The 26,226-nt window shown below is 40.1% G+C and overlaps 1 protein-coding gene across 13 annotated transcripts in view; it reads right to left on the bottom strand.

The window, feature by feature from the left end:
- Positions 1-26,226, bottom strand: part of ZMIZ1 (zinc finger MIZ-type containing 1) — a 509,185-nt gene that overhangs the window by 372,761 nt on the left and 110,198 nt on the right. For 12 of the 13 annotated variants that reach the window (XM_050960048.1, XM_050960044.1, XM_050960038.1 and 9 more), the window contains exon 3: positions 15,927-16,051. The exons of the other annotated variant lie outside the window; for it this stretch is intronic. The gene's annotated coding sequence lies outside the window, so the exon portion shown is untranslated. The remainder of the gene's footprint in view (positions 1-15,926; positions 16,052-26,226) is intronic. 13 annotated transcript variants of the gene reach the window in all.

Raw genomic sequence — 26,226 nt, 5'->3', positions numbered from 1 at the left:
GAGGCTTTACTGACATTACAACAGCAGATTCGACCATGTTCCTAATTTAAGGATTACAGTCAAATAGGCAGCTTATAACTACTCTTCTAATTTTAAATGCACATATATGAGACCCTATCTTTTTTGGTGCTCTTCCTCAAGCATGTCAACGCTCCCTCTTACCCCACATACACAGATACTATGATTTGTGCTAAAGAGACAGAAATAGCAGTTTGACAGAGGCCCAAGTGCATGATCTGACACGTGCAGCTGTCTAAATAGCACCACTCTTGGCTTCACTATGTGCTAATGGCATTCCTTCTGCTTGGTCTCTTCTCTCCCCTTTTCACTGGAGCTTAAAAAGTCAGCCACTTCCAACTCCACCGGGACTGAAGTGCTTACTTAAACAAATAGGAAAAATAGTCACACAACTGGGTAAGTTTTCATTCACTTTGGAAGAGATTCAAAAAATCTTGGGTCATATGGCAGCAACCCGACTGTCTGACTTCTGTAGCATTATGGAGTAACTGTTTGATTGGGTGGGGTGACGGGGTGGGCTAATTTTCTTTCCATCCTTAAGGTCTCTTTAGAAAAACAGCAATTTTATTACCTATATTTGAATGACAAATGCAGAGCTCTGAAAATAATGGCAGAGAGATCTTAGATGTCTGGCTGTCGTTTTTGGAATCAATTTTTTACAGTAAAAACAAGACTTCTGTTTTTGTATATGCATGCTTTTCTTAGGTGTCCCTCTTAAATGCTACATAGTCTGGAACAGTTTAAAAAAAAATAACATGAACTATTCCTGCTAATTTGCTAGCCTGGCAAAGATATGTCTTTGTAGCTTTGTAGCTGTTAGGTAGAGACACTTTACCTAGATCTACAGTGGTAGGCAAGAGAATAAGTTCCAGCATTCCCTCTTCTCATATATTCAGACATATCCTCCATCATTGGTGGACTTGAAATCCTGACACAATGTGGTGGCCCAACATTCCTGTCATTTAGCTTCCCTTTCCACAGCAGCAGTGCAACTGGTGAGCTTCGAGAGCTAAAAATATCAGCCAAAACATTTCTCTTCTCCAAAGGATTAGGTGTACAGAGAGAAAACCCACTGGATGATAGTTAAATCCAGGTAACATGAAATTGTATGTAGGCCTTGGGAAGCATTTAAAACTTGTAAAATTGAGATATCATAAAAATGAATTTTGGGTTGGATGTGAATTTCAGATACTGTTACAGAAAGGAGTGTCAGACAATACAGATATCTGGGGTTTGGGAAAAAAATAAAAAAGGGTTTATCTGTGATGTTGTAGTCATGGCTGAGGATTCACTAGACATGGGTTAGCTTTGCAGGAACAAGCTATGAGGAACCACCAGCATTCTTTACCAAACGATAAGAGGGAACCCTTTCAAAGAGTTGACAAGAATATCAAATGTAATTTCAAGAGATTGCTAGCAGAATACGAAGCTCTTATGCCTCTATCACCAAATGGAATCCAGCCTAGATAGCAAACAAAAGTTATCCAATCCTATTTGGTGACCTCAGCACAATTCCTAGTGAACAACTATTCACATCACATAAACCATCATCTGACTTAACAATAGTACATGCCCAACTTCAGTGAGAGGAAAACTTGCACCATATGTGTTCTGTGAATACAAAGGAGGCTTTAGTCTCCAGGACTGTCAATCTGGGACATTTTACCAGCACTCAATTCACTAAAATGGAAACCATTCTTTCAAAGAAAATTAATCCTAGTTATCAAAAGAGATTGAGAAGAGAGACAGAGAACATCACTATTACAAAATAAAGTGATGGAAAAACATTGCTAAAATGCTTCTAGAGTTCATAGAACTCTGGTAGATTTATAGATTACAGGGTGATTAAAAAACCTTACATGTGGCTTAAATGTTAACTAGTGTACCTAGTATACTGTTAAAGGTTGAGCTGATCTAGCTTTAGCAATTAAAAAAAAGTCTTCCCTGTGTTTGCCAATCTGAGCACAGAACCCAAGATTTCTGCTTGGCTCCACCCAAAAGAAGAGTTTATACCACTGATGAGGAAATTAACAGGTGTAGTGTTGGGTCTGAGTTAGTGATGGTTTGGGGTGTGGCCTCACCTGTGGCTGCTTCCCCAATCAGCCTCTCTTTTCCCAGCTGTAGCCCTCTCCAGGGCAGGAGCAGGATGGCCACCGTGCTACAACTGCCCATGAAATATTGTCACAGTTCCCATCTGAAACTGAGTATATTGTATATAGAAATGTGGGGGTTTTGTAGAGAAAACCAAAGCTCCCATCTCCCTCCAGCGCTCCAGTTCCATTGTAAATGAGGTCTGATGGACTGGCAGTGATATACGGCAGCACTGGAATAGTAGCTCCAACTCAGGATGAAAGGTATACAGGCATTCTACTGGTAGGATTCTACAAGAACTCATTACACTGGTATAGCTCCCATTAACTTCAATGGTAGAAGAGTTAGGCCAACACTTTGAAAGACTACCCCATATCTAAGAGCAAATTTATGAGTATACAAGTAATCTCCACAGAATGGTTAACTCATGGTAACCTCTCTCTGATACTGAGACAGTGATCCACATTAAGCACACATAAAGTCTATCCAGTACCACTCTGGATTCAAAAATATGCCAAGTAAACACAGGGACTTTGGTGTAAGATAGTTGAGCTTACATCCTGGGTAGATAATCTGTGGTCTCTTCCCTCCCCTTCCATACTCATGTACTGTTGCGGGAGACTTAACCGGAAGGCAGACACAAGAGTGTAACTTCTATTCCACCAATCCATCATCTTATTTTAATACTTAAACTATTTTTAAATGTTAGGATTTATGCACAGTCTGGTGAAGTAAAAAGGGGAGGGTGATATCAGCATTTTCAAGAAAGCAAAAAGAGGCCAAACCCTAAATGGTGCCATGTAACCTGGGAGTTAATTTCATAAATTTGCCTCAGAAATAGAATGAATAAAAGCAGACTACAACATTAAATAGAAATTTGTGTTTCACACTATGTTGTTAGAGCAAAGGTTTTCAAATGTCACTCGTGATTCTGGGTGTCCAATCTGAGACACCCTAAATGGGCCTGATTTTCATGAAGTGCCTACAACTCAGCTTCTGAAAATCAGAGCCCTTTAAATCACCTTCAGTTGGAGACCCAAATACAGTCACAATACACAATATCACCAGTCACTTTTTAAAATCTTAGGCTAGATGGAAGAAGAATGCTAAAACTTACCCTCCGCTGCACATTTTTGCTGAATATATTTATTAAAAGGTCCTTGAAGAAACTACATAAGTTATATTTTTGTTTCCTGGAAGAGACTTCCTTCCTATCACGAGTGCAAACAAAAAAAACAGTTAACTCAACTCTGAACATTTCAGGTTCATTTTACCCAATACGGATGTTTTAAAAATGCAACTTGACAAGTTCTATCTTCACCAAAGTGATTTGTAATTTGACTGGTTGCCAAAGAAAGATCCATTTATCCATCAGAGCCTTATGTTGGGTAAGTGTTTGCTGGGACAATTGTTATCCGTGTCAGAAAGCCTCAACCCTAATCATTAAATGCATTAAGTGCTAAAACGCATTGATATTTCAAATGAAATCCAAGCACTGTTGGCATAAAAGGCTCACTGAACAAGAGCAATCAGACAAAAGAAGGCCATATGAAAGAGCACAAAAGATGTCTTTGGAATAGCACAGTTACGCCTGTTCAATCAATTTTATTTCTTTCCTAATCAATAGATTAACTACAATATTTCCAATATTGGTTTTGTGTAACTTTTTCTCATTCCATCATGCATGCATGGAAGAAAATCATACTCATCCAATCTAAAAGTGAAGAGTACATTCCATGTCAGGTCAAAAAGTGAAAAGGGAGGAAAAGAGGAGGAAAAAACCCACACCCTGCACAATGTTAAATACCTAACAGGAAATGACAAATCAAATGGGAATTACTATAGTAAAAACATAATTAAAAACTTGATTGAAGTTAAACAGAATTTACATAACACTGCAAATTAACTTTACACTGAAAGTCTTCACTGAGAAAACAATAAAAAGGCATTTCATTAGTAATCTATATTTAAACAATATGCATAATAAAGTTGTTCTAATGAGAAACATAGGGTTTTTAATAACAGTCATTTCCAATGGCTGCCAAGAGACATTGCTATCACTAAGACTGCTGTGTATTAGCAAACAAGCTTTGGGGATATCATTTGTGGACTGTAGCCACAAGAAACCAATGGACAGATAAATGCAGGTTCTTTCTGTATAGCTATTATAAATGGACTGAGTTGAAATCACAAGTACAAAGCCCTGAATTTAATAATGCACTGTGTGAAATCCTGGTTCCATCTTAGTCAATGGTAACTGAGACTTCAATGGAGCCAAGATTCTACCAATTTTTCTTAAAAATAAGCCTTCAGGAAACCACATTTCTATTGGCTAAACATTACATTTTACTGTAAGTTCTCTGGGCAGTGACTGCCTTTTTGTTATATGCATAGACAAGTACATTCCACAATGAGGCCAGAAAACAAATATTAAATGGAAATACCACCATTTTTATGAAGTGCATCTAATCCCTGCACAATGTTAAAATAATGTGAATTTTTCTCAGATTAACAGGACTCATCACCAAATGAAATAACTAAAATGCCAACAGGATGAGTAAGAAAAGAAATGTATTACAACTACCCAATGAAAACCAACCTGAAAAACATGGTGCAGGACATTAATTCATCTTATATTTCATTTGATTTTGTGGGTTTAGTTCATTTTAACTTTTGTCTTATTCTTTACAATGGAGGAACACTGGGTCAACTTTTATTTAGGCAACTCCAACAATCCTTTAATGATGTTCATTTTGGCAGTTTACAGCAGTAGTTTTATCTCATTTTTTCTGAATAAGTCCTGATTTTCAATGTTTTTAAGTGCCTAAAGATAGAGATAGGCACCTTGTGAGATTTACAAAACTGCCCATGTGTTTAATTTCCATTTTGAGCTCTTTATCTTTAGACACCTAAAAACTAAAAAAAAAAATTGTCCCTGAGTACCATGCAACAGGGACTATAAAAATGAAGAATCCTAATCAATACACCAAAAAGCAAAGACAATAAAAAATGTCTTCTATAGATTTCAAGGGTTCTGGGTCCAGACCAGGCATTTTTATGCCTTCTGTAAGATGCGTGGCATGCTGCCCTTCAGTTGTTATCAAATAATGATCCAGCCATAGGCAGAATTCAGCTGCCCAGCAGGGGTGTGAGGAAATAGATAACCACTTTATCATCATAGCTGTAACAGACACTGAGGTTAAAATGGAGGCCTAGAGTGAGAAAAAAAAAAGGGAACTCATCTTTTTGTTCCACTTGTTTTTACGTGTTATTGAAATATCCTTACTCCAGATAAAGCATGCAAATTATTTTTAAAAAATGGAACTTCTACTTTTGTACCCATTCCTTTCTGTCCCGATTGGCATTTCACTTCATGGTCATGCCAGTTTCTACCCTTCTCTAAAAAATTAGCAATTAACATCAGAAAACTACTAATTCTCCCAATTTACTTTTTAAACAACAAATGTAAGCTAAAAACCCAGCATAGCCACAGGGTTAAGTGCCAATTAATCTTATAGCTTTGCAATTAGTTCCTTTAGTAGAGCAAGCTAAGAGGGAAAGGAAATTTTGTTTTAAATAGTCATCCAGGCAACTTCATCTTCCCATTGACAGCCATGATGAATTATCACCTTCACAAAGGAAAAAAACACCCTACAATTGGAGAGGTTCAATAATCATGAGAACTACTGTCTATCTTCTCCCCAACCTGCTTAAATATTCATCCAAAACATTAGCCCTCATTATTTTTCATTTTCAGGGTCGTCTTGGTTCTTAGGCCTATTACCACCTGACAGCAGTGAGCTAAGCTGCTGGTAAACTGGGATTGCTGTAACTACTGTGCATAACATGTTCCTGTTAACTGGTTCCAGTTTCTATTTTGTCTGTGTCATCCACCTGCTGTACTTTGCCATAATTCTGGATGGTGAGATGTGAGAGGCTGGGATGGTCTAATTTACAAGCATCTAGTATAATGGGGCCTGGGATCCTGGACTGGGGCCTCTGGGCACTACTGTAAGACAAAATACACAACAATGAAATAGGTTGTTGTGGGGAATTTATGGTACACACAAGCATACTTAGTACATAACTGCAAATATGGAATGACATAGTCCCTGCCTTGAAAAGCTTCCACATTCTATATTCCTAACAGGCTAAAACAGGAGAGGATGACAAACAGCGGAGATGGAATCAAGTTAAGAAGAACAAGAAGTTACGTAAGAAGGTTCATGTCACTGCTCAAAATATAGTCACATACACATCCACGGAGGTGCTCCTCTCCGTTCACTGACATTAGTGGATGTAAGTGACTCATTTATTGTGGTCACCCCAGAGGAAGTGCTTTCATAACAGACTTAAATGATGAGAGTGCAGTGGTTAGCAGATAAGGGTTGGAAGGGCATTTCATTTATTGGTGGCTGGATAGCCATCTGTTTTGGATGGTTTAGACACAACAAACCCTGCATCTTGGCAGGGGGTTAGACTATATGAACCTTGCAGTCTTTTCTCACCCTATGATTCATATAGAGTACCATGAACAACGGTATGGAGCTACTTGTAGTAGAAACAGATTAAGGTATCAAGGCTCATGTTGCTAGCAGAGCAGAGGGAGTGAAGACAACAGTCAGACTAGGTGGGATAAATAGGAGAGAGTCAGAGTGGCATAAGATCTTTAAAGCAAGGGCAAACCCTTCAAATCAGAGGTGATGTAGAAAGCAGAGTCAGTGGAGTTATTCAAAGATGATGATAATGTGGACTATCAGTAGGCAATTTTACAAGCTACATTTTGTATGGCTGAGAGGGGATGGTGCGGATGTCCAGAACACCAAAGATTAGGAGATTGCAGTAATCAAGATTAAGATGATCAATGCATGGATGAAAGATTGTCTGGATAGAGCTAGAGAATAAAAAAAAAAAATCTCATTAGAAAGTGCTGTGGCAAAAAGTGTACTCATAGTTGGCACAGCTGGGAGACTTGTTCAGTTTAACAGATTGGGATCCAGATATGGACTAGCAGGTTGGTGCTCCACCCAGATAACACCTAAGTAGTTCTTATAAATGGTGAGATAGCAACTGGAAGGAGTGTTGCAGATTATAGTCTCATTCCTGATATCAAGAGCATGTCCATTTGTTATAGTAACTCTCATTTTATGGGTCTTGTTGGATTTCCATATGCTGTTGGATGACCATATCGGACCACTTGCCAGGAGTGTCTTTTCATCACTTGCAGTTGCCAAGGAGGCTGAAACATTTTCCTTTGAATGAAGACCATGCCTTTGTGACTCAAGGCTAGATTACTGCAATGTGCTCCACACGGGATTAAATGTTTGGACTATTCAGAAGCTTCAGCAAATGCAGAAGAGGGTCGATCTTGCATTACGTGATACTCCTCATGGAACACATTACACCAGTGCTCTGTGAACGGCTACTCTTACAAATTGATGTAGATCATAGCACATAGTCAATATTAAGAACCAAAATACTGGGGCGGGGTGGGGGGTGTTACCTAGAGGTCTAACCAAAAGTGGCACTGCCAACCAAAGTGGTCTGTGAACGGTTGTATCTGAGATATCTTTTCAAGTCTTTGAAAGACAGCTACTCATCAATGTCAAGGGTTTTCTCTTCACAATGGACAATCTCCTAGAAGGTAGAGAATGAAACTGTTTTACTAATGTCTATTGTATGTGTTTGTCTCCAGAAAAGAGCTTGGAAAAACTTGTTCCATTAAAAAAATTTAATAAGGATGTCCAGGGGGAAAATTGAGGTTTTGTTGGTATCTGGACAGTAATTGATGCTGACAGTCAGGCCAGACTGGTGAGAAAGGGGATTGCTTTCAAGAGATGTAAGCAATTCACTTTTTTCTCCACTCTAAGATAAGAAGACCTTATCCTGCTTACAAGAAGTGTAAATCTAGAGATGTTAAGCAAACTATTTATTTTGTTTTAATTCCACCTCCTCTCAAATAAATCTTGGTTTTGCTAAGATTACCGTTGAAGGGTAATTTCATGTAAATGCCCCCAATGAGAAAAGAGAGTAATCCATCTCTAAAGAGATGCTGGGAGAAGGGAGTCACCTGAACCTATAATCAGACTTGAAAAGATTAAATTTTTATCAGTAAATATTGGTAAATGTAAATTTCACCATGCATATACAAACCAACAAAAATATTTTGATCGATAATAGAAATTTGCACAAAGACAAATACTCCTTGAGATTATATTAGAATTTAAGGATATTTACTTTGTATGTTTTGACAATTTGTGTTTTAATGTTTATAAACCTTTAACGACTTGAATCTCAACATCTGTTATTAAACAATTATTGTCTGACTCCCGCATAATTTCCAGAAACTCTGCAGATTTAAACTTGAAAAAATATTGAAAAATGCTAAAAATAAAAATTGATAGGTATCAAAATTATAAAAAAATAAAAATTGAATTCTGCCAAGTCTACCTATAACACACCCCCTCAGTCTCAATCAAGGCATACAGACAAACGTGTCCTCTCCCAGCCATTTGTTTTGCCATCAGTCTGCAACAGGAGAACACAAGGGGAAAACCCAAAAACACCAAGAGATTTTGCCCTGGTGACTGTTCCCTGCTGATTTCCGTATCATGAGTAAGGTGTTGGTTTTATCCGAAAATAAACTTAAGCAGTTTGGGCCCTGCCTATTGTAAAGGCCTCCTCTCTTCATGAGAGATTCCATGGCAGTTGTGATCAATGCTAAGGTAATCAAGCTCTTATTCCCTTTGTGTAAATGAGAGGCGGATGAGGAGAGGGCTCTCTGCAAATAGGACTTCGCTCTGGATATTAGTTCTCTTCTTGATCCATCAGAGCCCTTTTTTTGATAACTTTTAGGGCCCACTTGTCCTTCTGGTCTTTCTTGAGAGATGTGATGTTAGAGAGTTGATCGTTGGGAGAGCTGACTGTTGGCTTTCAATACGTAAATGGTTTTGCCCAATTAGTTTTTACAATATCGGACAACGCTTGACAGGGTTATGAGCCCATTTAAAATTATTTAAATGAAGTAAGATACAAACTTTCCAACACAATTTGTTTAATAATATTGCCCACCTCTCAAATCTCCTCCTTTTCCCAGACCCTAATGCACTCTAGACCCACTGGTTATTACAATTATATCCTGTCCTACAGGAAAGCACATGACACATTCATTAATAGAACATGTGCACTTTAGGAAGTGGTAATAAACCAATAACTACAGACTGATTCCTGTTCCTCTAGGACAGCGGTCCCCAAACCTTAGAGGATTGCACCCCCCTTACCCGTATCTGTGTCCCCCCAGAGCCAGCAGGGCCAAAGCTCAGGGAGTGCATGGGGGTAAGGGGCTGAAGTTGGGGGTGGGTCTGGGGCCGGGAGCAGGGCCATGGCCAGAGGCAAGGCTAGGGGCTGGAGCAGGGCCATCAGTAGAGTCATGCCAAGGCTGGGGATGGAGCCAAATGTGGAAGCAAGGGGGCGCACCCCACAATTTGGGAAGCTCTGTTCTAGGGGGTGACACTTAGAAGACCACTCTGACAACTACTCCCCACCAACTCAAAAAGCAATCACATTCTGTTAAATATGATGTGGAGCCTAAACTAACTTGTGTTCTTGCCAGCCATGTGTACTCAGTACAGAAAAGTCCTCTCAGCCTTTCCTGCTCTTGCCCACTGAAAAATTGCTAGCTTAAAGCAGCGCAACATTATGTTTTATTCTAAAAGGGCCTATGGCAAAATAAAAAATATTGTCTAGAGAAGGAATGTTTGGTGAAAGGCCTAGTAACTATTGAGAGTGCTTAAATCATAAAATTGACGGCACTGAAAAGAAAAGCTCTAGACAAGTGGTTTCCAATCACTATTACACAGATACTTCGGCTTCTTCTGATTAGTGCTCTGTGCTTCCCCCATCCCCACCTTAATGATCTGCTTCTGTGCTAGGTCACCCCAGCGCCATCTCCCAATTCAGCTGTTTATATTCTTCCCCACAATGGCACACGGGATGCTCACAAGAGAGGTATGGAATAGTCCAAGCTCATTTGTGGGTGGTAACTGAATGGAAATTGGTGGGCACTGACTGAGAAAGTTGAGCAGAAAAGCTATGAACCAATGCTCAGCATAGTATGTCATGAAGTACTTGTACTGCTACTGATTTTGCCACTGGACAAAAGATACATAGGGGAGTATTTTCAAACAGCACAAAGGCACCAAATTCCCACTGAAAATCTGGCAGCCAGAGGCCTAAAGCCTACCTGTGCCTTTGAAAATCTCCCCCTTACACTCTTCAGAGAATTGCAACAGTTTTTCAGTAGCAAATAAAGTGCCTTTCTCTCATCAAGGAGAATTCTATAGGATAGATGAGGAAGAGGAGCAACATTGCAGAAAAACAAACCAACCAACCAACCATGTGGTGGCTGGAACCCTAGAATTTCTATCTTTTATTTGGATTTCTGAAAGATAAAATGCACTAGGTACCTGTTTACTAAAAACTCCACAAAATATGTAAGTAACACATGTTTTGGACTGACTAATGTCACATCCAAAGATGTTTTCTGAAGCAGAAAGCTTACTTTAATACCATGGTGATGAGCAACCTTAGAAAAAGATAGATTAGATAAGAAAATCCACCTAGGTCTCGTCTCCCTGGCACAGGGAAGGAGCATGCATGGAACTATTTGAAAAATTATACAAGCATCAGTGACTCAAGTGGCCAGTTTATATGTTGCTGCTTTGCCCTGGGTAATGTTTCTTGAAAATCTTGGCACACAATAACCTGTTTATTACAAACACTGGTTTTTATGTGGGATGGAATAAATTAAGGATTTTTCACCCCACTGAGATTTAGTCAAATTAACTTCTCTGTTATTTCTCCATTTCACAGTCATAAAATGAGCTCCTTTTGGAGGAGAAAATAAAACAAAGAAGCTATAATAAAGTTCAGGTGAGAAGTAAAACAAGTGGAGCAATAAACCTAACAAGAATCTATATCTTGGCAAGCAGATAATCTTGGAAAGTCTGCTTGTTACTCCGAGAGCTGATTTCTCCAATTGGCTGGGGGTAGGTATTGTCCCTAGACTCACTCTGGAATGATGATCTCAGGAGAAAGGAATCATCACCATCAGTTCCAAGAACAGGGTCAACACACCAGAAAGCAAGCTGCTCTCAGTGCTTTTCCTTTTATACTGTGATATATTTATACCCAGGAGAACGCTGTTCACATGCAGCATCTGCTCTGGTCAGGGAGGTCCCTGCTGTTACCCAATTTTACAACTGAGGCACAGGGAAGTCTTATGCTTGCTAAAATCCTACCACATATTCTATAACCACAAGATCACACATGAGCCAAGGAGGGTTGGTATCAAGAAGACGAGTGATTGTTTTCAAAAATATTCCTCGAGTCCTGATTAAGCACCCTTTACACAATACATACATAAATAATAATAAATGCTTTTCATCCCTAGATATCTCAGTGGTTTACCAGGAGATCTGTATCATTATTTCCATCTTATGGCTAGGGCAACCTTGCCACAGACAAATAAGTGTCTTGCCCAAGTTTACCCAGCAACCCAGTGGCAGGAGCTGGCACTAGAACGCAAAGCCGATGGCCAGCACTCTATCTATTAGAAGACACTGCCTCTCTTACCAATTTACATTTATATGGTGATCTGTCCATAGAGGAGCCTTGCAAAAATCCTATTTGTTTAGTAATACATAATTAGTCATTTACATAATCATCATGTTCCTCCACCTTGGGTGGGCAAGCAGATTTTGTCCCTAGGTGTTCATTATAATTTTACAAGGCAACTGAAGAGTAGGCTTCCAGGATTTTATGTACAATGGTGCTTTATTTTAGCTCATCACTTTTCTAGCCTCTGCCCCCTCATTCCATGTTTTAGACTCTAATCTCCTTAAGGTGCGGCCCATGTGTCTTTCCTATGTTCTATAAAGTGTCGTGTACATTTATGGCAAATATAAAGGTTTAATTAAATACAAGACAATGAAAACAAGATCAGAAAGGAGTGCTGCCCTCATGCTGGATGCAGTCCAGCTCCTCAGGGCCTGGAAAAGGAATGCTCCAATAAGAAATGCTGGAACACTGGTCTAGTGGTTAAACATTGGATTGAGGAAAAGGAGATCAACGATGCATTCTTAGGTCTGTCACTGATCAGCTGTATGACTTTGATCAAATCAATGCATCTCTCTGCTCCCGTTTCTACTCCCACCTTTAGTGTGACTTGTCTATTTGGACTGTGAGTCTTTTGGAACGGAAACTGTCTCTTACTATGTCTGTACAGTGCCTAGTATACACAGTGGGGGGCTCTCAACAGAACCCTGCCATCCTGACCCCAAGCCTCTTGCTCTGACTAGTAGAAAGTGTTCCTTTAAAAAAATTAAAAATTTACAATTCTAAATATTCTAAATAAACTCTTCCAATGCCTTACACTAATTGCCCTCATTTTTTCTCCTTATTACTACTGCACATTTGTTCCCCATTTCAGAATGCTTGTGATTTTTTCCATAGATTCCTAACTCAAGACAATGTACTTCTAAAATCCTGACTGTAATTAATCAATACAAATCACCAGCTAAAATCTAGCCAACCTAAACAAAGAGCATGAAATATTTGCTTTACTACAATATCAACATATTAATAAGACAATCTGGTGTAGGCTTTGGGGATTTTTCCTCTTTTGGAGAGAGTTAGGCAAATTGTCAGGGAAAATTAAGTTTAAAAAACTGCAAGCTAGACAAACCAATATACCTCCAGCTATGAAAATCCTACCTTTGAATTACATTCAACCATAACATTTAAAAGTATTGATTGAACCTAAATTCCCTCCTATATGAAAACAATTAAGAGAAGTTGGAGCACTAAGAAAAATACTAGTTCCTCAAGAAAATGAAAGCAAGAGCAAGATCCTGACACTCTCACTCAAGTAATAATCCCATATGTTAATGAGACTACTCTGATAAATAAGATTTGCTAGAGTTTCATTTTGGATCTGAACTAAAGGGCAGGTCTATATGGCAATCAGACACAGGTGGCTTGGTTGTGCCAGCTGACTCAGGCTTGTGGGGCTCAGGCTTGAGGGCTCTTTAATTGCGATGTAGCCCTTTGGGCTGGGGCCGAGCTCTGGGACTCTCCCACTGCACAGGGTCCTAGAGCAGTGGTTCTCAAACTTTTGTACTGGTGACCCCTTTCAAATAGCAAGCCTCTGAGTGTGACTCCCCCCCCGCCCTTTATAAATTAAAAACACTTTTTTATATATTTAACATCATTCTGGATGCAAAATGGGGTTTGGGGTGGAGGCTGACAGCTCGCAATCCCCATATAATAACCTCACAACCCCGAGGGGTCCCGACCCCCAGTTTGAGAACTCCTGTCCTAGAGCCTGGGCTCCAGCCCCAGTCTCTACAATGCAATTAAACATCCTCTTAGTCCAAGCCCCGAAAACCCAATTCAGCTGGCACGGCCCAGCTTCGGGTTTTTAATTGCAGCATGGACATACTGTGAGCCCCAAACTTACTCCTGAGTTCTGATATGAACACAACAGAATATTACGCTTTCTGCCTCATTCATTTTATATGTAAGGTGTGTGGTTGGGGAGGTGAGGGGGGCGGACTGGGGAGAGCTTTGTATGAAATCCTGCTCTTTCATTAGAACCTATTATCGTAATTTACCAGTGGGATGCGATCACACAATTCACATTACAGCTGATGTGACCTATGCACAGAGAGAGAAAAAACAGACATGAGAGCATGCAAGTGATGCCACACAGGGCAATCTCTAACTCTCAGAGGATGACGTTTCTGATGGCTACTGGCAGATGCCCTTGGCTCTTCATTAGGGCTCCCATCATTATTAACACATTGCTTGATATCTTTAACCTGCTCAATCATTGCCCTGCTTTTAACTAATGGCAGGTCTACCATGGGAGGAGCTGGGGGTGGGGCAGGGTAAATGTGGTACCTGGATCAGCCAATGTGGCAAAGCACCACACTCCTGTGGCACCAAAACCCCTTGGAAAAGGGTCCCCTGTTCTTCACCCCAGACCTGACAAACTCATGACAGCAGACACACGTCTTTCAAGATATTTATCCATAAAGGGTAACATGTAAGGTATATACAGAAAGCTCATAACTTGCCAAGATTCATAATCATGGTGAGGTGTCTGTACGAATAATATTTAAGGAATAATATCTTTCAATATAAAGTATGCTTTATGGACTTTGAAGCAACTGGAGGTAAAAAGGAACTTTGCAAGACAGCGGTTCGCCCTCTGTGAATGGAAACATAAGGCTGTTTTCAGTATAACACAGAGGAAGAAGCAGCCTGCTGAATCCGTTCATTGAGGAGACATCTTGAGAAGCAAGGTGTTCTCATGAAAAATTAGATCCCAGTTATTGAGAAACCAACCAGCTCTGTAACAGACTGAACTTGATGGGGAAAACCTACTTTATTAGAGAGGAAAGGTAACTATTAATAAAGTACAGATGCAGGTTCACCTTTTATGATTTTGTTTTGTATTGTAACCATTTGTTTCCATCATTCTCTCTTGTTTCTAGATAATCTTTATTGTTTCTTAAATAAACTGACTTTTGTTTTATAAATAAGTGCTCACAGACACTGTGTGGTTCACAGGAGCGGTGGTCTGAGGTAAAACCAGTAAACTTGGGTATGCTGCACCTCGGGGAGCAGAGGATCTGGGATCTCTGTGAGTAGCCAGTGTCAGGTGCTAGATAGCACAAGGGAATGATTCAAAGGCACTTGGGGGTGGGGGTGCTCCTATTGTTAGCCTGCAAGGCGAAGGTAGGGCTGGCTTAGCCCAGAGGAGAGTGTGTGAGCAGATTAAAGGATCTGACATTCAGCCAGACACAGGCAAGACTCCCTCATGCTGGGGGAAGGGAGTAACAAGGTGACCCACGGTCCTGGCTGCCCCAAGAACTGTCACGGTTCCCATTTTATTAGGAGGGAAACTGATCCACAAAGCAGTTAAGCAACTTGCTGAAGGTCGTGGAGTTAATTGGTAGGATAGCCTGGAATAGAATTCAAGTCACCTAATTCCCTGTCCTGTGCTATTATTCAGGCTGAACATCACTGCTTCCCTCCTTTAGGGCTCACCTCTGCCAAGTGCTGAGTACCTTCTGCAAGTTGCCATGTGCTCTCAACTCCATTGACTTCCAGAGCAGCAGTCAGGTCACACAGACATTGTTCAGTACCTTGCAGGGCCAGGCACCTCATTAGTATCTGAGCCAATCCACTCCCTCTCTATCATGCTGGCGCTCATATCACAGTTCGCATTACTACTGCTTGGCACTTAAAATAGCACTTCATATTTTCAAGGCTCTGTACAAGCACTAACTTGTAACTAGCTCCGTGTATGTACTAATATCAAAATCAGGACCAGCCCACACCCAGTCACAGCTAGCAAGAATATAGTTTCCTCTGCGATCCAAAGGAATAGATATTTAGCAGAAATCCGAAGTCCTCAACAGACTTTGCGTAAAGGTAGGTCTGATCAGTGGCAGAGCAGATTAGAGAGTTCCCGCCATGTGTCAATAATGACAAAAGAACAAAAGGTATTTGACGTAAACATTGCTTCCAGAAAATTAGCAAGTATCAAGTGTGGCATCTCTGAACTCTCAAAATCCCAAGTGCTTTTCTTTTCCTTTTTATACTAAATCTGAACACTACTGCAGCAAGAGACAAAACATAGCATCCACACTCGCCAGTGTGCAAGTGAGCTACTTAGATGAGGAATCAAAATGGATGTGGAAACATAACCCAGGCACTTTTATAACTTCTTCAAAAAGAGAAAGTTTTACCTTTACACTGTTCAGCACTTAGGAATAAACGATATGTCTGGTTCGAGTCATTCGTTGGACACTGCTGGCCAGACGTGTAATTTGACGACAAGTGGATCTCGTACAGCAAATTACTCGCACTCTCTCTGGAAAAAAAATTTAAAAAGAAAAGCAGATTTTTCACATAAAGTAAAAAAATAAGTCTTTGAGAAAAGTGAGAGAAAAAAGCTAGACTTGTATTCTCAGAGGAGAGAGATCTGTTTGGGACTAGATTACACTTCATCTTCTTATGCAGATAATTTATGTTTTCATTGAGCAACTCATTGTGCAGCAAGCACTTTTGCATGAATTGAAAGAAACTTTGATTCATCCAGCTTGCCAGGTTTTGTTTAAGAAAAACAAAGCAATATCTTGCCTGTGAAGATGACAGTCACTATGACAGTGAAAGGCCAGTATTTTTAGCTGAATATACAAAGCCCTTGCTGTCTGGATCTCTCTCCACCCCTTTCCTCCCTCCCGCAATCACCAACTCAGCTTCAGAAGTATCTCACATAGCATTGGTTGCAGCAGCTGCATCCAGCACTGCACTTTGACCTGCTGTTAAGTACTTTACTAGATATGAATTAGTTAGTAGATTCCTTACTGAGACTGTGTGTCTGCTCACACACACGTGTGTGCATGCACATCTGTATTTCCACTTTACACAAGACTTGCAAAATAAAACATCACTGAGTGATGTGGCAAAGGCTGCTTTTAAATTAACTCTCCCCTCGGAAAGCTTACAGGAAATGGTTTAAACTCAGCAATCCTTAGAAATCATGTGTATGAGTTAGTGCATGTTAGTTAATTCAAAACATCTTCTGCACAGTTTTATAATATTTAATGTTGATTTTATATACATTTTTATCAAAAATGTTGATTTTTAATTAAAATCTGTACAGTTTTACTTTTCATAAGATTGATACTACCAGAGTATTTCCTGTACTTGGTATGAGGAATACCACTGTAATGTTAATTACCTGCAAACAGCAATTGCACAGATTTTAATGGGGAGCACTGTCAGTCATACAAGGTTTTAACCAACTCATGCATACCCAGGTCATTTATATTTTTCTACATTTATGTAGAAAACCTTCTTTATGCTCCAAACCAGATTACATTAGATCCATTCAACACTGAGCTTAATTATTACTAGTTATGGGGGAGAAAAAGAAGCAGAGAACTGTACTAAAGGTCACAAAATGATATTGCACCTGGCTAGTGTGGTGACATAGAAATCATATACACCGCTACCTCGATATAACGCCACCCGATATAACAAGAATTTGGATATAACGCGGTAAAGCAGTGTCCAGGGGGACGGGGCAGTGCACTCTGGTGGATCAAAACAAGTTCAATATAACAGTTTCACCTATAACGTGGTAAGATTTTTTGGCTCCCAACAACAGCGTTATATTGAGGTAGAGGTGTAGTTTCCCCTAAAACTAGAAATAGTCCACAAAGCCCTGGCTGACAATGCTGCATGCTTGTAACGTAGTTTCAGACTACTGAAATCAAGACAGAGGATATAGTGTCTAATGCCTTCCAGTTGAACAGAGAGAGAAATGGCGGGGGGGGAGGCCCCAGAACTACAGCACCAATTTGAAATACAGACAGTATACAGCCAATACTTATAACTTCAACTACAAAATGATACAGACAGCATAATCATAACCAGTAACCCATAACCTGGTCTTAGACACCTTATATGACCCCCTTTACATAAGATTTGGTGCCACTACAGGACCTTGGTTGCAACCATGTTCTATATGGTCCCAGTTTATATAAATAACGTCACAGGAGGTATTTCAGAATACCTCTCTCCCAAAGGCAAAACCCAAATCCCACCACTCCTGAATTCTGGATAACAGAACAAAAAAGCGTCCCCTACTGAATCAAGCACATATCTGCTTTATAAACCTTTACAAAATGCAAACATCCATAAAATCAGGAGATGCACAACAAACATTCATCTTAATCCCCACTGGAGGTCAGAGGAAACACCCTCAGTTTCAATTTACGAGTGAAGCAAACCAGAATGTTACACCAGCAGAGCTCCTCATTTTAATTGGCCATGCTATCACTGTTTGCATTAGAATTAAAAGAAAAAGACATTGAGGCAATCAAAACGAGTATGGGGTGGAAGCTAGGAGTTCCCTATCTCAAAGTCCTAGTTCTTCAGTAGACATGACCAAGTCAATAAACCTTTCTGCCTCAGTCTTCCCCTATATAAAATGGGAGTGATAATCCTTACCACATCCGGACATTGGGAGGAATAATTAACTAACATCTGCAAAGTACTTTTAAAAAATGTCAAGCACTACCTAAATGCTAAGTATTTCCATTATAATTATTTAAACTGCTAACACTGATTTAATTTTAATAAGGGGGAACATACAACTACAATTTCATTTTTTTCCACTTGCACAACAGTCAAAGAAAATCCTAGCCAGAGTCAAGCAAAGTCTCTCTTACTGCTCTACCAACCAGGATGGAGGAGACTACATGCGCACATGTGCAGTGAGAGGTGGTGGCGAGGGGAGAGGGGAATGAGGAGAAGGAATGTTGCTTTCCAAGGGCCAGATTGGTTTACCACACTAAGCTGAGTCCTGGACCGCACAGCTGCAAGTTATAAATGTCCAGGCAGGCAAACATGAGTGGCATCCCTTCCAGTCTGCCAAAATTCCAAGCAATTAGAACAGCTAGCACTTTCAGCTCTTTTGCAGGTTGCCTAGATGGAGCCTCAACAGCAGGGAAGAATGAAGGGAAGGAGCGTTGTTTTAAGAAAATATGTTAAATCAATTTTATTTTTTTATTTCCACTGCTGAATATTATTTGGCTCTCTCCACAGCCTTTATGAATGTTTGCCTTACGCTGTAATGTGTTTGCCAGAAATCAATATCCTCTTATCCTCACTAACTAGTAGCCAGTGTCATCACCTGCCCAGTGTAGCCAGAACAGGAGAACTGGTTTCTTACTTTTCTTATTTCAGACAACTCACAATGTTCGACTTAGACACCAGAGATAAATACTCCTATTGCAGCTGGATGCCAACAGCTTTTAAATCAAATTCTGTGTCTTTCAAATGCACTTTTCCACTGAGTAAATATGGAGGGGCCATTCCAGGACCTATTTAAAAAATAGCTCATGACTAGAACATGGGGAATTTTCAATTGACCCACCAGGATGGCTGATGAAGGCTTCTTACCCTCAGGAGATGGGAGAAAGGAAGGGATAAAGCAAGAGATTTAAAGTGCTCCCATGGAGTACAAATGATGGAAACAACAATTATTATTTGTATTATTTGTACAACTCACAATCTGAATAGACAAGAGAAATGGTGAAAGGGCACAAAAAGGAGAAATGGTCCCAAGGTCAGTGATAAAGCCAGCAATCAAACCTAGTCATCCTATGTCCCAATCCCTTGCCCTAATCACCAAACCATCCCACTTCCTCAGACATTCAATAGTCCCTCAACTCCAGCATTTCTGACCCTCAATGCAAAAATCAGAGTAAGTTCCCTAGAAATGAGGGTTACAAATTTTATAAAAGTTTAACTTTTTTTCCTCTGCTACAAATCTTCCCAACACATGAACAAATGGTTTCTAGATTAGATTTGTGATATAACAATATATCCCCTTTGTATTTTAATCTTGCCTATGCTCTGCATTTTCTGTCTTGTAAAAGAGTGTTAATAAGAAGCTATCATTCTAATTCTCTGTAACTGCATGCTGGGTATGTCTACACTAAGGATGCAAAGCTCCATAGTGTAGCAAAGACGCAGTCTAAAGTGACAAAAGGGGTTTTCTGTCAGTATAGGAGCACCACCTTCCCAAGTGACAGCAGCTAGGTCAGTGGAAGCATTCTTCCAGTGACCTGTGTCTACACTGGGGGTAGGTTGGCATAACTACTTTGCTCCTGGACATGGATTTTTCACACCTGACTGACACAGCTAAGTCAACCTTAATTTTAAGTGTAGACTAGACCTCTATTTAAAGTTTATCCCCCCAGAGCACTGAAGATGGAGTTATTTCAACACCCATCATCTGGGTAGCATCTGAAAGCAATTCCAGACCAACAGTCTGACTCAAGATAAGCTGGGGAGATTTTACCACAGAGCAGTGCAAACCTGGATGCCTTTTTGAGTGCCTTCAGGCTCCACTATCTGACAATCACTGCATGGAAATGGTATCTATATGCCAAGGAGAAAAGTTGTGACACTGCCTCAGACACAGATACCATTCCTCTTTTGGAAAGGACAATGCAAAAATATAGCTGTCTGAAAAGCATATGTGATTCTACAATGGAAAACAACGACCATTAATGATCAGGTAGAAGAAATCCCAAAATTCCAGATGACCCAATATCTTGCTTCCGGGAAGCATGTGCGACACATCTTGGTATATGCCCCTTGGATTAGTCCAATCAGTAACAGAAAGCCTATATTGTTAAAAAGTGGAGAGTGGGGGCTATTTCCTCATCAGCACCACTAGATAAACGAATTCTCATCTAAAATACCAGTGACTCAGCCACATAAACACTGCCCAAATTAGGGCCAAAATAGCAAGTAGCCAGGAAGCTGAGAGGGAGCTAGTGGTTATTTTGGAGGAGAAGAGGAGGTTGTATAAAACCCATCTCGCTTAATACACAATTGTTCTGTGAAGACTGTGAGAGTACCAGCATGCAATGCTTGATGTTGTCACACACCGCATTATAGAACTGTCTTTGACCTACACGCAGTACAGTACAGGCTGCATGGAACCCACACCCACTCAGGGTGGTGCTCTGTCTCCCTTTAGTGGTGACTGAGCCATATATACAAGCTGATGACCCTGCGGCAGCCTTGGTGAAAGGAGCCATGTTTTAGATCAAACAACACAGACTCACACTTTCAGATCCTAAAAGTCCCCGTTTTGATTCTTGCTGCTGACATAACTCAAAGGTGCAGTGTATTATGCACACTGGCCACCCCAACAGAACATAAAACCTTCAAGACATTATAAGCTAGTCTGTTTATATGCTTGCCTCCTCACACTCATCTCTTGGAATTAAACTGATCAGTTGTAACCTTTATATCAGTATTTCATCATACAGATGCTGGAACGGAAGCGTCAGAATGCCGCTGTTGGAAATGCCCCCTACCTTTTCCTCCCAAAGGGATTTAGTATTGCAGTCTAATACATTCTTCTAAATGGGCAAGTGGCAATTTCAACTCTGTTAAGACGAGTAGTACATTTTAAATTTGTAATGCATGCTTGGTAAAAAGACAACAGGCTTGTTCATGAAACACCAAGGTTGGTAGTACAAAATAGTGAAGCAAGAAGTTGCTTATAGTAAAGCTGGATCCGTCATTCTGGTTTTATATTACACCTCTTCAAAACCGTAAAGCTTACTCTACGGGGAGAGATCCATCATTCAAACAATAGCTTGAAATAAACCACAATCTGATGACTGTCATAGCCCCTTTGACACCGCTGCCTACCATCTCCCAGCGTTTATACACTAATCAGTTTAGTCTTCCCACTTGGATGCATGTGAGGCAGCTGTTTCTAATGGCTTGTATTTTCTTAAAGCCTCATAGAGCAGACAGCCAGGGCTCTACAATTTCCTCTGCTCTCTCGGCACAGACTGCCCCAAAGGAGGAACAAAACAACAAGAAAGAGGGCATGGAAAAAAAAAAACAATTCATTTTCATGCTTCCTGAATCATGGAAAATCGCAGCTCATTTCTAGTTAAAGCTCAATTGTTCTTTTCCAGTGTTTTAAATAAAAGCCTTTCTACAAATCTGACAGTTATCTATTACTGAAGTTAAAATTCAATCGCTGGTCTCTTCACAAATAGCATAGGGTTTTCTCTTTTTTTTTTTTTAATTAATATATTCAATTTTTAAAAGATCTTGCCAGCAGCTGAAGTTGATGCACTTGAAGTATGTGTGTCACTCTTATTTGTAACTTTGTTTTATAAATAAATTATATAAATAGGCTTCTTTGATTGCTCAGAGCATCCAGCATTAAGTACTGGGGCATAGCTTTAGGCATAATTGTGCTACTGAATTCATCAGCTGCCTAATTATCATTCATTTTGCATCTATTTCTGCTAATTAAAAAGAGAAAAACTCTTAACAACTTTTACATAAATACTATATTTGTTCTCTGTAAAAGACATGAGGTTAATTTACCAGTTATTAACAGATTATTTAATTTTATAACTGTCATTCTGCAGAGGCCAGTACCCCACAGTCCTGGCAGAAGGAAGCAAAAAAGGAAAACTAAAGTTCTCTCTCTCTCTCGCTATAACCCCTCCCCACCTAATCTTAGTTACACTCATTTGCTGCATCATTTCCAACTTTGGATTGTAAGTGGACAATCACCAGGGACTGACCCCAGGGGCTCTCCCAGAGCTAACAGCATGAACCTCCACACCCTGAGCAAAAGAGGACTGACATTGAATTCAATGATTCTTGGATCAAGCCCTAAGGGTTTTCACAGCAGTTAAAAAAACACAGCTGGTCCAGACCATCTGATTCAGACTCAGGCTGCGGGGTTGTAAAATTGCTGTGTAGATGTTGAGATTTCACGAGCTCTGGGACCCCACGAGGGGAACGTCTCAGAGCCTAGGCTTCAGCCTGAGCCTGAATGCCTACACAGCAATTTTTACCCCTGCACTCTTAGCCTCAGTTAGATGACCTGGGCCAGCCATGCCATGCCATGATCTTTAATTCCTAAGTGGCCTAGCTGGGAGCTGTAGTAATCTCCTCTTCACTAAAAAGAATGAGGAGTACTTGTGGCACCTTAGAGGCTAACAAATGTATTTGAGCATAAGCTTTCATGGGCTAAAATACAGAAAATACAGTAGGAAGACAGATAGAAAGATATACACATACACGGAGAACATGAAAAAATGGGGGCTGTCATACCAACTCTAATGAGACTAATCAATTAAGGTGGGTACTATCAGCAGGAGAAAAAAAACTTTTGTAGTGATAATCAGGATGCCCCATTTCAAACAGTTGACAAGATGGTATGAGTAACAGTAGGGGGGAAATAGTTTTTAGTTTGTGTAATGACTCATCCACTCCCAGTCTTTATTCAAGCCTAATTTAATGGTGTCCAGTTTGCAAATTAATTCCAGTTCTGCAGTTTCTTGTTAGAGTCTGTTTTTTAAGTTTTTTTGTTGAATAATTATGACTTTTAGGTCTGCAATTGAGTGTCCAGGGAGGCTGAAGTATTCTCCGACTGGTTTTTGAATGTTATAATTCTTGATGTCAGATTTGTGTCCATTTATTCTTTTGCACTGAGACTGTCCAGTTGGGCCAATGTACATGGCAGAGGGGCATTGCTGGTACATGATGGCATATATCACATTGGTAACTGTGCAGGTGAACAGGCCTCTGATAGTGTGGCTGATGTGATTAGGTCCTATGATGGTGTCCCTTGAATAGATATGTGGACAGAGTTGGCAATGGGCTTTGTTGCAAGGATGGGTTCCTGGGTTAAGAGAGCATGACACAAACACACTGGGCTCTTTGGAGCAAGGTCTCGCTCTTTCTTTTTGTATGTCTACATGGAAAAGATGTGCTCTTGACTTGCATTAGCTAACACATTTTAAAACAGCAGTAAAAACAATGAGGAGGCCTCATGGCAACTCACTGTTTTTACTAATACAGACTTAACAGGGCTACCCCTCTGAAACCAGTCATAAAACAGCAGTGAAGACATATCACTGTCCTATAGGGCAGCCTGGGTGTTCTTGAACTGGAACTGCTAACTCGAGTTAAAAGACACTTCACTGATATTTTAATCCAAGTTACTTAACACGGATTAAGATAACCTGACTTAAATTTCCAATTTCAGGAAATCATGGAGAGGCTCAGACAATAATTATTTAATGACAGTAGACACATTCAAACAGTTAAAGCTTTATAACTGTTAAACATAAATTGTCAACATCACGTCGGAAGATATAAAGTAAATATCTTTCAAACCAAAAACTCTAATACATTCTCAAGAAGCATTTTTCTTATTTTGCCTCTCTGTAAATTGTGATGATGTTCATCAATGGAAACATCTTTTTTGTTGGTTTGTGTGCAATAGACATTGGCCAACATTTACTGACAAAAGTCTACTTCTTCTAACCCTGTATATAGATAAAGAGTAGCAGCATTCCCATTTTGCCCAGGGGCTGTCCCTGATCCTACCTAGCCACTCCAGGCAATGGGCTCTCCAGCCAACCTCACTGGTCTTGGATGGGGACCCAGCAGCACCTTTCCCTGCTGTTCAGTAATCCTCTCCCCACCTCCTCTGATTACTACCTTAGCTGCAGCAGCAAGAGCTCCTGCCTTCCTGAGGGCTGCCTCTCAGCTGTGCTCATTGGGAGCTCTGACTGAAGGTGAGAATCGGCTGCTAGCACTTACTTTAGGCTGAGAAGGTTGCAAAGCCTGCACTCCATGCTGGCATAGAGGTCTGTCCCAGTTCGAAGGAAGGGAGAGAGAAACAGTGCAAGAGCACAAGTGATCAGCAGTGAAAGTGAATGACTGGGGTGAATAGCCAATGTAACAACACAATTCTGCTTCAAATAACCCAGGGATCGGGGGCAGGTGAGAGACTATGCACATTCAGGTTAATTTTAGTTCTCTCTGTCTTTCTGCCTTTTCCTATCACCAGTCTAAGAGGGAAAAAAATAACTTAAAACACACCCTAGTGCACACAACCCCTTAAATGGTTGGTGGTGAAGACCACCATGCCTTCCACCTAGCACTTCAGCTAACTTGGAGAACTGTCAGCATTTAAAGCTAAGTTCCTTCTCTGAGTGGAGAATGCACATAACCTGATGGAAGTGGAGGGAAAAAGGAGAGCTGTCGCAGGTACATATCTAACCCCTCCAGTCGGCATATGCGCTATCCGGATAAAGGATCAATACCAGCCAGCCTCCACCAAAATAGAAGGCTTTAAGATGGGCCAACGAGCATTTAAAATAGGGAGCCAAATGGGATGATCCTCAGGACGACATGAAAAGTGCAGATAATCCGAAGGGAAGGAAGTTAAATACCAAAACTACAATTCATTGGTACACCCCCAAAAAAAGGTTTAAGGGCCAGATCCTGAGCTGGGGTAAGTCAATGTAGCTCCACTGACTTCCGTTTACGATAGCTGACAATCTGGCCCTTAGTCTTTAAAGATAGACAATGCAACCAAAAGTTCAGGCAAGAACAAACAAGGCTGATCCCAGCAGCTCAGGTTTTGTGGGCAAGCAGCATTTTAGCTCCCCATAAATCTTCTATTGGTGCATTGATCATCAATATTACCACTCCAGAACTCCTCCCTTCCCTGCAGGTAGTAGCCGGGTAGCCAAGTAGCTCAGTTCAAGAAGCATGGGTAGAAGTTTTAATTAAGATTAGACACTACTACTTAGGGTTAGTCACTCTGTACATCAGAAAAAGGGGAGGAGTGTAGACATTCGCATATTGACTTCTAACGGATTCTAGTGGGAATAGATAGCATTTAATTTTTTTATCTGAACTGAAATAAAAAAAATATTCTATTTAATATCTATTTAATATCCATTAAAAGAAAAAGAATCCCACCAGACCACAGAGATGTGTAGACTACTATACTATTAACAAACTGTACATGCAAGAGCTAACTGAACATTCAGGAAGATGTTAAAGATTAATTTCACTACTAGCAGGACAGCCAGTGCTGGCCTAGAAGTCGCCAGCCATACATACGGAGCGTTAGATTGAATCATTCAACTGGTAATAGCTAAACATTGGGTTGGCTCTTTTTATTTGCCTAATGTTTGAGCACCTCATGAGTAGCTCCTTTTTGTTTAGGATCCTCTTAAATTTCAATACATTATTCAAATTTGAAAAATACACAGCAATAAAATGGAAAATATTGTCAGAGGAAAAATGAATTCTCTTCACCAGTATCTGGAGTTCTACTGATACAAAATAACCCACCCTATTAACTGTGGTATGTTCATTGTTTTAGGTTTGGTTTTAGAGTGGGTTATTTTTTATGTTTCTCTTGAAAAATTAAGGAGTTTAAAAATAACTGGAGATTACAATTAATAAAAACTAGGTTACATTGTTTGATCTAAGCTAGTCCCTTATATTACAAAATCAAAACAAATGAATTGGCTAAGTATTTCTTTACCTTGGAATTTTATTGAAGGAGTTCATGATATTTAAATGACAAACGAGATCATAGAGTTCAAAAGGCAACATATACTTTATATAAAAATAAAAGTGTTACCTTCATCCCCATGGTGTATTGAGAGG

Source organism: Gopherus flavomarginatus, chromosome 6, assembly GCF_025201925.1.
Source record: "Gopherus flavomarginatus isolate rGopFla2 chromosome 6, rGopFla2.mat.asm, whole genome shotgun sequence".
In the NCBI taxonomy this organism is placed as follows: Eukaryota; Metazoa; Chordata; order Testudines; family Testudinidae; genus Gopherus; species Gopherus flavomarginatus.
The sequence above is the reverse complement of the archived record's forward strand: the minus strand, read 5'-3'. Positions and strand labels throughout refer to the sequence as shown.